Source organism: Temnothorax nylanderi, unplaced genomic scaffold, assembly GCF_030848795.1.
Source record: "Temnothorax nylanderi isolate EJ_2023f unplaced genomic scaffold, tnyl_v1.0 TNYL_tig0506_pilon, whole genome shotgun sequence".
Lineage (NCBI taxonomy): Eukaryota > Metazoa > Arthropoda > Insecta > Hymenoptera > Formicidae > Temnothorax > Temnothorax nylanderi.
In genome coordinates, this window is record NW_027249568.1 from 64,199 (window position 1) to 79,856 (window position 15,658).

Sequence of the window (15,658 nt, forward strand, 5' to 3'; positions counted from 1 at the left end):
TTGTATTTAAATATCTTGTATTCCCTTGTTAAATTTAAATAAAATTTTTTAATCTTATAAAATTGTTATCATACATTCTTTTTCTAATTGACACCATGTAAAGATTTTTCAAAGTAGTGCAACAATTATTTTTTGAGGCGATATATATGTTCTCTCTGTAATTGGCGCTATAATTTAAAGAGATATCATTTCTTTTTTGTAATTGTAATAGATCACTTGAAACGCGACTCTTCTTTGATAAGGTAACATAATTTTGTGATGTGTATCACTTGGGTTATAATTTTTTGGAAATAAAGATACTACTGCTTAGATTTTTTCGAGATTTTTCGAGATACAAAGAGTACGTCTACCACTTGTTACTTAGGTTTTTTCGAGGTATAATACTACCATTTTCTTTTTTTTCGAGGTAACAACATATACACTACTATACGTGTACTTGGCGCCTTTCTTTACCTTTTTTTTAAGAAAGGTAATTTTGTACGGTTCTTTATTATAAGCAATGATTTTGTCTCCATTTATTTTTATTTCTATTTTAGTAATTTTTGAAATTGGAACGTTTTTCCACTGCTTTTTCTCGACAAGTTTCGAGAAGTCAAAAATTTCAGATTGCTCTATTGTATGAACTTTATATTTCGGATCGGTTACTTTTTCGCAGATCTTATTACGTCGCACCATTGCTCTTGCGTATACAACACTTTATGTTTTGCTGTACTCTCAATACTTGAATGCATACAGTCACCATCAGTTTGAGTATGACCCTTTACAAGATATCTGAAATTTATTGATGATTTAAAGTTTTAGATAACTAAAGTGAATTGTTGATTCATTGATATTATGTAAAAACTACAATTTTGTTAATTAGTTAAAATTATTAGTAATTTACCTGTGACTTATTGATATTTTGAAATTAAGCGTTGCCTTCATATACATTGTATATAAAATACAATTACGGTTTTGGCCTCCGCAATTGTCGCTATAAAAGCGAAATTCCGTGCAACCATTTTTAACTTTGGTACATATAAATTTCCATAGGCAGCTTGCAATTTCGTTAGCCCCACGTTTTCCTGTTGTTTCATTCCAAATGAAGCATTCGCCCTCTTTCGTAGCCAAATCAAAAATGGTAAAATTATATATAGATAATTTTCTTTTATAATAAAAAGCAGATGATTCAGCGCATGGGACATTCAAAACTTTTTGTAAATCGAAAGATGCGCAACAAATGGTGGAGTCATTCACAGCAGCCTGCTTATCCTCTTTCATACAATTTCTGGCAAAGTCTTTATTTCGTAAGTGTTCATCTTGTTCCTTCTGGGCTATCAATTTTTCACCGACTGATAAATTTTTAAAAGCTGTGCATTGGTCACACCTTTTTTGGTTTATGAAAGGATAAATTGTATTCATTACAAAATACATCACGATAATGATGTTTAGAGGCTATACCTAGAGCTGTTAGAATAGAAGCCTACAAACTTGAAAACGTCGTAGATTTAAACTTAAATTAAAACTTTAACCAGATGTTTGCTCAGTTTCATTCGCAATTTTTGTTTGAAGAACTTCAAAGGATTTAACAAGCGCATTGACAGTTGAATTCTTTCTATCATACTTTGTGGAGATACGATATAGAGCTTGCTGAACAAAAAGCCATGCACCTCTTGCTTCATATGAATATTCAGTCATCAAAACTTGTATTGCTTTGAAACATTGATCGAAGGCTTTTAACACATTGTTAAATTGATATTTGACGTCATCAATTATGACGTAGCAACACTCGTATTGTTCCACCGTAGGCCCAACAAGAAGAACAAAGGGTTGAACTCTAGTTTTAAGCTTTAAAGCCACAGCACGCCTTCGTTGAATAGCGGGGTTAATATCTCCTGGCATCTATATATAAGAAAAATAAAATAAAAAAGTTACTATTACATTACAATTTTACAAGGAGCAAAAGATTCAGGAAACTTTAGCACATGCTCCACTTTATAAAAGCGAAAAAAAAAACAATCTATTTTTATTGTAATCTGTAGAATGTGGCTTATGAAACCAGATTAGTATAAAAAAGGAAATATATATTTTGACATCTTTATTGTAATCTTTATAGAATTGGGCACATAAAAGTAGATTAGTACAAAAAAGAAAATATGTCTTTTAATAAAAATCACAAAATATGTAATATAAAATTTTTTACTATTTTTAACAAAAACAAACTACTAGGTGTCAATTTTTCTAAGAATCAAATAATATATACTTTAAAGAAGAAAAGTTAGAGATATTTAAGGTATATCTTGATTTTTTCTTAAATATAGAAGCAGATGCAATAGCAATGCAATAGCAGATGTAATAACAAAGTGAAGTTAAAAAAAGTATATTTATTAGAATAATAAATTTCTTTCGCCAGTATATAGAATAACAACAATTGTTATTCTATATACTGGCGAAAGAAATGTATTATTCTGTTTATTATACACCGTCGACCTGAGGAACCGGTGCTCCATCTTATAGTTGTTATTGCGATAAAAATATTACCACAGCCCCAGTGGTCGAATTGGCACGACACCCGCACGGTATACGGGAGGTTCCAGGTTCAAACCCTGACTGGGGTAATATTTTTTCGCAATAAAAATTTAAACTATTTAACTTAGAAATTACATCAACTGACCAAAACCCATGGTCGAAATTAATAATGTCTCGATTTGATTCGAAAAAGTGCTGTATGAATCCGACAAACCAAGTTGGCTCACAGTTTTTCTATGTTCATATCGGAAAGACGTCATATATTGCCAGTTACGGTCGATGTAATAATTACTTTAATTGTTAATTTATATTTATTAGTTTGTCAAATAACTTGTTACAAGCAATTTCCAACTTGCTTTTTGAATAAACATTTAAATTCGGTGTCTTAATAAAAAGTTAACTGAATATAACGAAGCATATCAATAAAACTTACTGTCACATGGAGTATAAAAGCATCTCTTGCCTCAGATATATTCTCGCCTTTATGTTTTTTCCAGAATCAAGTTTCTGCAGTTGTCGAGGTGGGACTAAATGTGGAAGTAATGAAGAATAACAGCAGTAGAATTTGCTACAACAGATAAGAAAAAAACTTGTATTGTAAATGAGACCCTCGTGCTATGCACGTGATCGGAACGGGATACATTACATATATATACATATGTATACATAAAATAACCAAAATTGATACACTTACTTTTTAAAGCTTTAAAGCTCGATGTAACAGTAAGCAGCGTGAAAAAAAGTGAGAGCCCTCCCTCATACAATCCCTGTTTGTGTTCTCCTTTTTTACGAATTGGTAAAATCTTGGCGATCCTCGACGCGCCCGCGTAATCCAGATCTCGATCGAAGACTGCTACCCCTCTCCGCCCAGCGATTCGATATTCCGTTTTCCTCGGTGTGCCTCGCGCGCGCCGCAACGCCGATTCCAGATTCCTTGCCGCTCTCCTTTCCCGGCCACGGGCACGGGACTCACGGGACTCACGCGGCCGCAGGGGGAAGTGATCCGCGCAGTTCCTTGGGCCTAACAAACCTACGGCATTAACCCGAGTTCCCGACACCGCGGACATACACACACAACTACACATACTCGCGTCAGTGCAATTGAAAAAAGACACGCCTCACGGCTCATACTTGCGTCAGTGCAATTGAAAAAAGACACGCCTCACGGCTCATAAGACTATTGGTTCGTCCTGGCCATATAAGAGCAGTACTGCTCAAAGGCCATATATCAAAGAAGAAGAACAGGACTCACGCGCGGGAGGAGAATGCCGCTCTTTCTCTCCCAGCGGCACGATCCTAACCTTGGGCGCACACACACCACTGCACCCAGGCGCACAGCTACGCGAATGGAAATTCCCGTAGATTTCCGCAACTCGGTCGATCGCAGCCTCGACACTCTCAAAAGCGATACTTTCGCAGGTCACTTTGATCCACGACGAGCGGAAGCCGAAGAACTCGGCGTTGATCGATCAGCTCCTCCTTTCTCTCTCGCTGCGTATCACACATGAAGCAATCAGTAAAGAACACTGAACCGGTAATCCGGGCTCACTTCACTCGCATTCCATCCGAATTTGTCAGCAAGGACGGCGAGTCGTGGAAAACAGGCAGTAAACGTAAACAAAACGTTGGTCGCGCGAGCAAAAATAACTCTGCTTCTCTCGTTCGTTCTCCTCATTATGCACATAATTCTCCTCTCTAATTAAATTGATTTGATTTAACCTTGGTTAAAGGTGCCATTTCACGTTGACGCTCGACGCTCATTTTCAGCGAGCACAAAAATCTTCAAATATAATATATTTTATATATATATATATATATATATATATATATATATATATAAATTTACTTATATAATATAAATAAGTAAAAAATATTATTTCTAGGGTCACGTGGTTTCGCTTTGACGCTAGCGTCAAGAAATAAAGCTGAATTTATTCAACATCCAGCGTTGACGCTGAATCGTCGTTGATCGTCTCAGTACAATCAAAAATAGTGCACAGCAGATGCAGCTCTAGAACACTTAAAAAAAGTTTATCTTTAAACGCAATTATGGTTAGATAATAATTTGATACCAAACGAATGGGGATGGAAAATTGGTAATTTTTTAATGCCAAATCCCATGAATCAGCAACCTGCCCCTAAAAAATTGATAAAAATCATCTTTTGCAAATGCAAATCAGGATGTGGAGGAAATTGCGGATGCAGGAAAACGGGATTATTCTGTTCACCAGCTTGCTCAGGATGCAACGGCGACAACTGCTCCAATTGTTCCCCTACGATTTTGCTAGAAAATGAACTCGAGGAAGAAGTTTAAAAAAATATTTAAAATATAAAGATTTAAACATTTAAATTTAAACATTATGTAAAGAAACAATATAAACTATTTACCTACTTTCATATTTTGTATCACATTTATTCACTTTTGTAATGTTATTTTTTATTCTGTAAAATATTACATTTCAAATTTTATAAATTGTAATCAATAAAAACATAATTAACTATCTGAAAAACCTCTTTTTTATAATTATTTTAAGTTTATAAGCAAAAAATGCAAGCTAGCACGTTTAAAAAATGTTTTGTCTTAGAATTTCAATTTTTCGGAATTTTCTTGAATATCCTATTTAAAGCCAATTTAAAGTCAATTTTTAACCCATAAACATTGTAGTGTTTTTAATTACCTACATTTAAAAAAAAAACGTTCAAATCCGAGTAGTTTTAACCGGTTCCGAGATAAAAATCTAATCTGCCTCCACTATGTTGCAAAGAATTTCGGCGCGGCTGTTACGTAACGTCGAGAGTAGGGTTGTCACTGAATGCGAGAAGTCTTCATTATCATCTGCCTTTCACCATCCCTTCTCGAATCGTTAACTCGAGTGGGGAAACATAATATAAAAGCACATCGACCATTGCGCGCTTTCAGTGTTGAGTGATCAAGACGATCGAAAGTAAGTACACTGAGAGCAATAAACAAATATTTCATAGAAACAATAATACGTTTCGGTGAGGCAAAAAAATAGCAGATGGAAATTATGAAATATTTTTATAAATCAAAGTTATATTTCTTAAAGTAAATGAAATATGTCATTAGTTGAAAAAAATATTGTGTTCAGATAATTGTACATTTTATTGTCGCAATAAAACATCAGATTAAAATTATCAAATATTTCAATGCATTAACACTATATTTTATAAATCCAATGAAATATGAGATTTATTTAATTACATATGTAATTAAAATTGTAGAACATTTTGTGGAACTCAACGAAATAATTTATGAAAATTATCAAATATTTGATTGAAACAATAATGTTTTTCGTTGATCTATCAAAGTACGACATCAAAATTATCAAATGATTCAAGGGATTGAAGGCATAAGTAATACATTCAATGAAATATTCAGTTAATTTAAAAAAGTATTTTGTTGAATTAATTGTACTTTGATATTTCCAACAAAACATGTGGTTCACACTACAAAATATTTCAGTGAGTTAGACCTATATTTGATAAATTCAAAGAAATATAGCATTTACTTTACATGCATATTTACTTGAAACAATAGTAGATTTATCTGTATTAACAAAAGAATAGATTGTAACAATAAAAAATTGTAAATAATTGAGGCTACTTTTAATAAAAGTAATAAAATATACAATAAATTGAAACAATTATTTCATTAATAGTACACTTCATTGTTTTAATAAAGCAGTGGATTAAAATTATTTAATATACATAAAATATAGATGTTAGTTGAAATCATTAAATATCGTACTTCACGAACTTAATTAATATAACACAATGTGTAACTCCTTTATAAGGTTAATGACCGACTGTAAGACCAAAATAAAAAAGAGCACATATTATTTTAAAATTTTTACACAGTATTTTTTTTATATATAACGCTTCAGTTATTTGTTCAGTATTTCTGACTATACTTATTTATTGAGAAAAATATTGCAAAGATTGCAGAAACTTATATAAAAAGCTTATTTTGTAAATCTTGCGATTTTATTTTTTAACAAATAAGTGATTAGACATTCTCATTAAGGAGTTACATTGTTATTTTAAGTAAGTACAGTAAAGTATTTAGTGATTTGAATTAACATATTTATTATACATTAAATAATTTTTATCTATTGCTTCATTAAAACAATAAAGTGTACTATTAATTTAATGAAATGTTTATTTCAGGTTATTGTATATTTTGTTACCTACACTAAATATAACTCAATTAATAGCTGCGACCTTTCTCCCTCTTCCAACGAATGAGTGGTTTGTCGCATGCCAGATGAAGTGTTACTTTTTGCATTTGCACAATTCTGAAATCAGATTTTATAAAGATCACGTCTAGCAGGTTCAAATCTATCAGCTGCAGTATCCTCTAATCAGCAGCTCGATTCTTTTACTTAATCTTGAATTGATCATTTTTAATTTAATTACCACATTGTGATCATTTTCTAAATTTTCCATATTCTGATCATTTTCTAAATTTTCCATATTCTGATCATTTTCTAAATTTACCATATTTTGATCATTTTCTAAATTTTCACCCAAATTAAGAGTTGGTTGAGCCAGAGGAAGTAAACGGTTTTTCAAATAATTTGTATACATTCGGTCCTCAAAATGATCGCTGCAAACTCTGCGGGAATAAACACGTTCTGGTTTTCCTTTCAAAAGATCCTCGCGACGACACGCAATTGCCCACTGTCTTAACCTAAAATTATTAAACTTTTGTATTATGATTTAAAGGAAAAATAATTGTTCTGTAACATGTACAAAAAGTCGATATATACAAACCTTTCGGCATCCTTAGGGAAACGAAAGAAATGACAATTTGATTTTTTGCTCGTATTTCGGCAATCTCGAACGCTACAAATTGTATGACCTATGCTTTTAGGCATTTTGGAAAATGATCTAATCGAAATTATCCAAAATATCAAGTGTCTCTGCGCTTGACTGTCGCATGCCTCTTTCTACACTACATGCGATCAGATGCGATACACTATCATATCGCTTAATGATTTTACAATTTAGAAGTTATAATCATTAATTAATTAAATTATAATTTCTTGTGTATATAAAAAGTATTAACTTAAAATTAAGGAAGTAAAGGATAGAAAAAGAAAATGAAATCCACTCTTGGCCAACGTGTACGTCTTTTTCTTACAAAATCATCTGTTAGTAATTTAAAAAGATGATTTATAATTAGCACAATAAAATGTAAACAAAGAATTTATATTAAGGTTTTATTACATGCTAGTGGATAAATTATTCTAATAATATATTTGTTATTTTACTAATAGAAAATATATGTAATAAAATAAAAGAGAGAAATTATTTTTACAACAAAATAAATAATTTTTTAAATAAAGCTGAAGGTTTATTTGAGCCAACGCATGATATTTCCATACAATGTACTTATTTAAGATTTCATATTTGAATATGGTTCGTCTTTTCATTTGGAATTAATGATTAAAATAACAAAATTATCGATTTATGGTAAAATTAAGAAAAATATCGAGTAAAAGTAATTAAGCAAGGAACAAATATTTCTGTTATGTAAATTTTTTTTTAATAGACGACGTGCACATTGTTGCTCAACGGAAACCGCGAGAAGGTGGTGGTCTCTTCCGTCAGTAGGAAATGTAAAAGATTATTTTCTTTAATATAATATTAAAGAAAATAACTTCTACATTTCCAATGAATGAATGAATGAATGAATGAATATTTAATGTAAATAGGATAGAAGATAGATAGAAATAGATAGAATAGATAGAATAAAGGATAGTTAAAAGGATAGACACAAGATAGATATAAAAGAATAAATAAAATAGAAAAGAATATAAAGGATAGAGAATAGAAAAGCAAAAGTAATATATAGAGAATATTATGATAATTTTAAGATCACTTTTCACAATTTATAATTAACAGAATGTGGAATAAAATCGTATATATGTATATAGAAAAAATTAAAAAAATTACATTTATAAATGTATGCATACATTCATAAATGAATTGTTTTCTATATTATACGATGCAAACAATTATTAACATAATTGTATTCTTTATCTGTTATGAATTATAAATTGTGTAAAGTGACCTTTATACAAGAAGTACTAAATAATTTAAACCGTTTCAATTTTTTTAATAAATATATTTTTTATCTTATTAAAGATTGAAATGAAATAAATTGAAAGTTCTAATTCTTACTCTAATAAAATTTTTTATTAGAATAAAAAGAGCAATCAATAAAATTTTATAATATTTCAAAATTTTTCATTTTCGATCAAGTACAGGATTGCAACAAAATAAAAAATTGAGTCGGTCGAAATTATTTAGTACTTCTAGTATTTAACTGGTAAAAGCGCACATGCTTACATTACTTAATGTAATATAATGTTTTAAATAATATAGTATATGTTAATAAAAAAATATTTTCAAAATATAGTTAAATATTTACAATTGTAAATAATGATTAAAATTAACAAAACAAATAATTTAATAAAAATAATATAAACATTAATAGAATCTAATTTATATATCACAGAATGTATATATATATATATATATATATATATATATGTCGTAGGCAAATGGTTATTTTAGGAAAATAGCTTCTGACTAGGCAAATGCTATCTGCCTGGCCAAATAGCTTTCACCATTTATTCTTGCTATTTTCCTAGTCAAATGCTATTTTCCTAGGCAGATGCTATTTGACTGAACCGCTGTTAGGCAAATGGTATTCCGCGAAGCATGCATTGGTGCACTTCAGTGACGCGCTTTAAAAGTATTTAACTGTTTAAAGCGCGTCACTAATCTATACGCCGAAGGCGTGTTCTAAAATCAGTGAGAAGTTGTCGCGGGGCATGTTCATGGTCGCTACATCTCGTCGGTAATATGACAGGAATCATAACCTAATTCCTGTCAACTTTAACTATTAATATCTCGCTTCGCGGGGCAGAGCGACACTTTTTTCTGCCAGATTCTTTCGTTTCGTGCAAAAACGCGTCGAATAAGCCTAATTTCATCGATTTCTGTGCTGGGGTAGCTAAACTGAATAATTACCCACCAATGCATGCTTCGCGGAATACCATTTGCCTAACAGCGGTTCAGTCAAATAGCATCTGCCTAGGAAAATAGCATTTGACTAGGAAAATAGCAAGAATAAATGGTGAAAGCTATTTGGCCAGGCAGATAGCATTTGCCTAGTCAGAAGCTATTTTCCTAAAATAACCATTTGCCTACGACATATATATATATATATATCACAGATGGTATGTATAGTATATCACAGAAATATGTATGAAATATATATATATGTATATATATCACAGATCAGATGGAGGAAATAATCTTTTTATGTATCTTAATATATGTCATCTATATATTTTTTAGACACTGCATTCAAAACAAAATACGGAATATTTTTTGATTCTGTCATGGAAATGTCATGGGAAAAAATGTTCTTTTTAAGAAATGTCATACTTAAAACTAAAATTTTGGAGTCAAAATGGTAGTTTATGTAAAACAGTATTTTGTCTACAAAAACAGTATTTTTAAAGATAAAATTTAAATTTAAAAGCATTTTTTAATATTTTGAAATATTTTTCATTAAAATATGTACATTATATTTTTTCGTTCATTCTATTGAATATCAAATAAAGAATTATTTTGCTTTTAAATGATTATTTTTAATACAGGGTGTTTCTTAAAGACCGCCCACTAAATACATAGTGATACAAAACTGAGTCGAAAAGTCCTGAACCATTTTTTTCTATAATGCTTAATAAAGCAGTATAGAAAAAAATGGTTCAGGACTTTTTGACTCAGTTTTTAATGAGGTTTAACACTATGTACTTAGTGGGCAGTTTTTAAGAAACACCCTGTATATTGTAATGAATTAAATTTTTTTACAAAAACGCAAAATAATATATTTTTGTTCCTTGAAATATGTGTACATTTTTATATTTTTTAAATAATTTTTTTCTATATATACGCCAATTTTATTAATGTTCACTTTGCATTTTATCATTCATTTATTTTATTATTTATAGAAAATAGAATAGGGTAGACCGGGGCATGTTGTCACACATTTTGTTCAATATTTTTTGTATTTTTTACATTTAATATTTGAGAGTACTTTGATATGCCAAAATTTCGAGTGAACCCTCAGCTTCAATTGGACAGTATCGAATTTTGTGTGATTGTTACTCTACAGTTGTTACATAACAATAAATAACGACAGGTCGCTTGCAATCACATCAAATGTAATTGCATGCAAAATGTTATCCAAACTGTATTCAACGTAAATATCAATATATTATAGTGCGCTGCAATGTAAAAAAGTAAAATCCTTCACAGAAACATTTATTTTATTTCAAAAAAGTACAAAAAGCACGAAGTTTTCGTCTTAATCTAAATACAAGAATTCCACTCGAATGCGCAACTTATTGATACATATTTTTTTTTTATAATCATGTCGGTGATTAAACATAAAATATTTTTACTCGTTATCGTCATCCGAAGATTCGCAATAGTGCCCCATCAAATTCGTGACAACGTGCCCCGAGGGCATTTTTTTACTCCAAATAGCCTCATGGCCGACACGTTTAATTTTTTTTTTTTTGAGGTTATCAACTCCGGTTGGAGTTGTAGACGCCTTCAGCCCCACCTTTGGGCTATATAGCGTAGTTTAGTATTGATTGGTATTATCTTCTATCTATGTGATCCTGTTTTGCAAAACTCGTTGTAACGAGTCGTTATATAATTCTCCCGATCTGCTTTATGAAGTTGAATATTACTCCAATTTTAGACCAGTCTTCTCTCTTAATCAATTCTACTATGTCCTCTGCTCCAAAGATGTCACGTTTTACCAATTCCTCGTTCATCACTTCCCTTTCCACATCATACCTACTACACTGCCATATCACGTGATTTATGTCTTCCCTTTCGTATCCACAGTCGCATCTAGAGGAATCTATGTAGTTCTTCCTGGCCAAAGACTCATTTAAGTTGTAGTGATTCGCTCTTATACGGTTGATGAAAGAATAAAAATATCTCTCCGCTTTAATTCTTTTAAACCAAGGCTGCTTTTTATCTCTGTCATAAAAATCCCGAAAATAATCTTTGCCTTTCTACAGACTTTCGCTAACTAGTATATCCTGCGTGTTGTTCCAGGCTTCTTCCTTAAATATGCTTCTTAAATCTGATATTGGAACAGGGATGTTTGTCTCCGCAACTTCTGACGCACCTACTTTCGCTAAACTATCCGCAATCTCGTTTCCCGTATATCCTCTATGAGCTGGAATCCATCCATAGATAATTGTCCAACCGAATTTAGTTTTTAACCTAAAGTGTCGTCTTCTGATGTCTAATATATAACTACTCTTATATACATCTAGCCTATTGTTTTTTATGGCTTTTAGTACGCTCTGACAGTCCGACAAAATTAATATATGCTTGCTATTTCTCTCTCCTTGTTCTTGATCCTTTTCCAATTTTTTTAACGCAGTAGCTATTGCAAAAGCTTCCGCTGAAAATGATGAGCACAACCTCGGAAGGCTAACGTAAAAAGCGTGATCATTCTCTTCAAAAACCACGCTGGCTCCTGTCGATACCATATCCTCAGATCTTGAGCCATCCGTGTAGATGACCAGGGGGTTGTCCAACTTGTGTACATCGCAGAATTCCTTAATAAAGTCCAGATCTTTTTTCCTATACCTCATATCTTCTACATTTCTTCTTTCTTTTTCTTTTTCTTTTCTTCTAACACTATGAGACCGTCCTATTTCCAACTCTATTGTTATATCTTCCGTAAGATCTTCGTACTTCATATCCCATACTTCGTAATTATTCATTGGTTGGCCCATATCTTTCGCTAGTAAGTTGACTCTATCCCACGCTAATGAGATTATGCTTTTCTTTTTCTGTGGAAATCGTAATCTATGCATCATTTCTTTCTTACTTAGATTACTTATACTCTTTTTAATTTCTGGATTGCCGTATTTGATAATCTTAGAACAGAAATTCTTGGCTAACATCATAGCTCTTTCGCTTAATAAATCCACTTTGGCCTCTGCTACTAACACATTTGTGGGTGTACTGTTCCTAAAACCCATCGCGGTTCTTAATCCCAAGAACTGTCCTCTTTCGAGTTTCAATCTTAAGGTGCTGCTGGTAGGGGCATATACAAAACATCCGTAGTCTGAAACCGATCTTACTAAACTTTTATATAGCATAAGTGCTGTGATGCAATCCGCTCCCCTGGTAACACTATTTAAATATTTTAAAATGGAATTGGCTTTTTCTATTCTGGCTCTTACATCTTGAATGTGACTTGTAAATTTCAGCTGGTTATCCATACGAACTCCAAGGAATCTAGATTCTTCTTTGTTAGGTATTACCACGCCTTTTACTGTGATGAAGGTATCGTCTACAAAGCCACTTTTAGAAAATTCCACCAAAGTTGTTTTTCTGGGCTCTAAATCCAATCCTATTAGTTCAAGATTGCTTGCTATAATGTTAACAGCTTCTTCGATCTTCCTCCTATTAAGTTCCCTATCAAGATCCATCCTATAGACTGCGATATCATCGGCGAATTCCAATTCCATTACGTCTGTATCCACGTCCACAGTGATGTCGTTAGTATTCAAAGCATACAGAATGGGACTCAAGACAGCTCCTTGAGGAAGGCCCTTCCTTGATATCCTTTTCAGAGTTTCTCTATTATTTATAATATACTCGACTTCCCTCTCGTCCAGCCAGATATTAATGAACTTAAAGATCCTGCCAGGACATTTCATCTTTCTCAGCTTAGCTTTTAATATATGAAAAACAACGTTGTCATACGCTGATGCCACATCAAGAAATGCCGCTAATACGTATTCCCCATTGAGTAAAGCTGTCCTGATGTCCGAGGTGATCTTCACAAGGTTTTCAGTACATGATCTACCTCTTCGGAAACCATTTTGCATGGAATGTAATTTTTCTTCTTTCTCCGCCCACCATATGAGTCTTTCGTTTACAAGTCGCTCCATTAATTTACCCATACATGATGATAATGATATCGGCCTAACTTTATTTTTGTTCACTTTATCGATAAATAAAACTTGATACTCTCTCCACTCTTGTGGAAAGCCTGATCCTATCCAGATATCGTTAAACAATTGTAGTAAACATTGCAAGGCATTTTCTGGTAAATTCCTTATCATTTTGTAATCTATACTATCCCTGCCAGGAGCTGAATCTTTTTTAATCATCTCTAATGCCCTATACAATTCTGCCACTGAAAATAGCGAATCTAATTCTGTTTCCTCTCTATTATATGTATCATCCTCTAATGTCCTCCAAGATACTCCAGAAGCTGACAATTTATCTATCTCTTCTCTTATGACCTTTTCTCTATCGCCTAACTGCCACTTATTCCAACTTATTCTACTTCTAGCTTTTTTAAAAGTTCTCATTGTATTCCAAACGTAAGATATACTAGTAAATCTATTAATACTATTACAAAAATTTTTAAAATTTTCTCTCTTTTTTTTCTTAAGTACTTTTCTCGTCAAGGCTACCTGCTTTTTGTAATCTATAAATGAATGAAAAGTTTGAAGCTTCTTGAATATCTTCAATTTCTCTTTTCGCATTTCTATAGCTTTTGTACATTCCGAATCCCACCATCTTACTTGTTGTTTGGTCGATTTTCTCTGTTTTGTTTCTAGATTTATATTTCTTACATAGGTATCTTTCCTACCTGACGCTATATTCACCGCTCTCTTCATTTTGTCAGTAAATAAGGAGTACCTTGTTTGAAAGTCTTTACCTATCATGCTTCTTTCTAGCTCCTCCATATTTTTTTCCATTATTTTCTGATATAATACCCAGTCCGTATTCTTTGTTGACAATCTATTAGTGGTTTTTTTAAAAACTATGACTTCAACATCTATATCTATTTTTAATGGAAAATGGTCTGACTCCCAAGCGTCTTCCAATTGCTCATAATTAATGTAATCAATTATTTTATTATCCGCGAAAATTAAGTCTAAATTAGAGGGTGCTTGATTACTATAATTTAACCTAGACAACGTATCTTGATTTACACATAAAAATCCCTGGTTGAAGAATTTTACCTGTAAGTTATCCCCATTGAAATCTGTATCGTTGCAATTCCATAAGATATTACGGGCGTTAAAATCCCCCATTATGATTGAACCGACTCCTTTCTTATCAAAATTGAGTAGATTGGACCAGACCTTAGGAGCTTCCCTACCGTTTGGTCTCCTATAGACAGCTATAAGATTGAATTTCACCTTGGAATTGTGTATCCTAATACCACAAGTATCAAAATTTTCTGAACCAATATACCACTCTTTAATTACTTCAAATTCTATTCTCTTACTAATAGCGATAATAATACCTCCACTACTACCTTTACTTTCCTTCCCTACTATATTGTAACCTGATATTTGAAATTTGTTAAGATCATATACCTTTGTTTCAGTTATAACGGCGATATCAAATTGCTTAATATGTGAATCAAATTCATATTTCTTGTTTCCAATACCGCGAGCATTCCATAGGACTACTTTAACCATAATTGGACCTGTAATTTACAAGACCTCTAAACCTTTGGTTTCTGTTTCTACTATCCCTATTCCTCTGATTCACCAACTCTTGATTGTGTGCTTTTTCTTCCCCATCATAAAACCTATCATAATTATCCTCCGAAGTATTATACCAATTATTAATATCTAGCATTTCCACATCTCTTAAACTGTTCTTTGAATATTCCTCCCGAGCTACCTGAGACATTATATCTCTAAAGAAGTTCCCAATACCACTAGACTCGTGACTATCAATATTGTATCTTCTCTTTTTGTTAATCCTACTTTCATCTTCTGATTCGTCATCTATACTTCTTATAGCTATACCTCTTTTATCCCTGTTAATCTCTGCCTGTCTAGTGTTAAACCTACTATAATATAATTGATTCCTATTTGGACTATCTACGCGCTTATTTACTACCGATTTTGATATTTTAGGATCTTTTTCATATGTCGATCTTTTAAAATTATCTTGTTCGTCTTCTTTGTGGGCCGGTCTTCTAACATCCTTCTTCTTTTGAGCCATAGGATTTTGCTTCACGACCTTTGCATATGAT

General features: G+C 32.1%; 1 protein-coding gene and 1 long non-coding RNA gene across 4 annotated transcripts in view; one reads left to right on the plus strand and one right to left on the minus strand.

Moving 5' to 3' along the window:
- LOC139783497 (inactive hydroxysteroid dehydrogenase-like protein 1) overlaps window positions 1-15,658 on the plus strand; it is a 32,686-nt gene that overhangs the window by 2,867 nt on the left and 14,161 nt on the right. The window contains exon 1 of one of the 2 annotated variants that reach the window (XM_071722678.1): window positions 1,166-1,286. The exons of the other annotated variant lie outside the window; for it this stretch is intronic. The gene's annotated coding sequence lies outside the window, so the exon portion shown is untranslated. Of the gene's footprint in view, window positions 1-1,165; window positions 1,287-15,658 lie in introns of those variants that run through there. 2 annotated transcript variants of the gene reach the window in all.
- LOC139783498 (uncharacterized) lies at window positions 484-4,053 on the minus strand. Of its 2 annotated transcripts, XR_011721292.1 has the most exons (5): window positions 3,203-4,053; window positions 2,942-3,076; window positions 1,650-1,881; window positions 884-1,097; window positions 484-771 (listed from the first exon to the last, which is right to left on the minus strand). It is a non-coding gene; the product is annotated as an uncharacterized lncRNA (long non-coding RNA). The 2 variants fall into 2 exon arrangements; XR_011721291.1 differs by having other exon boundaries at window positions 884-1,881.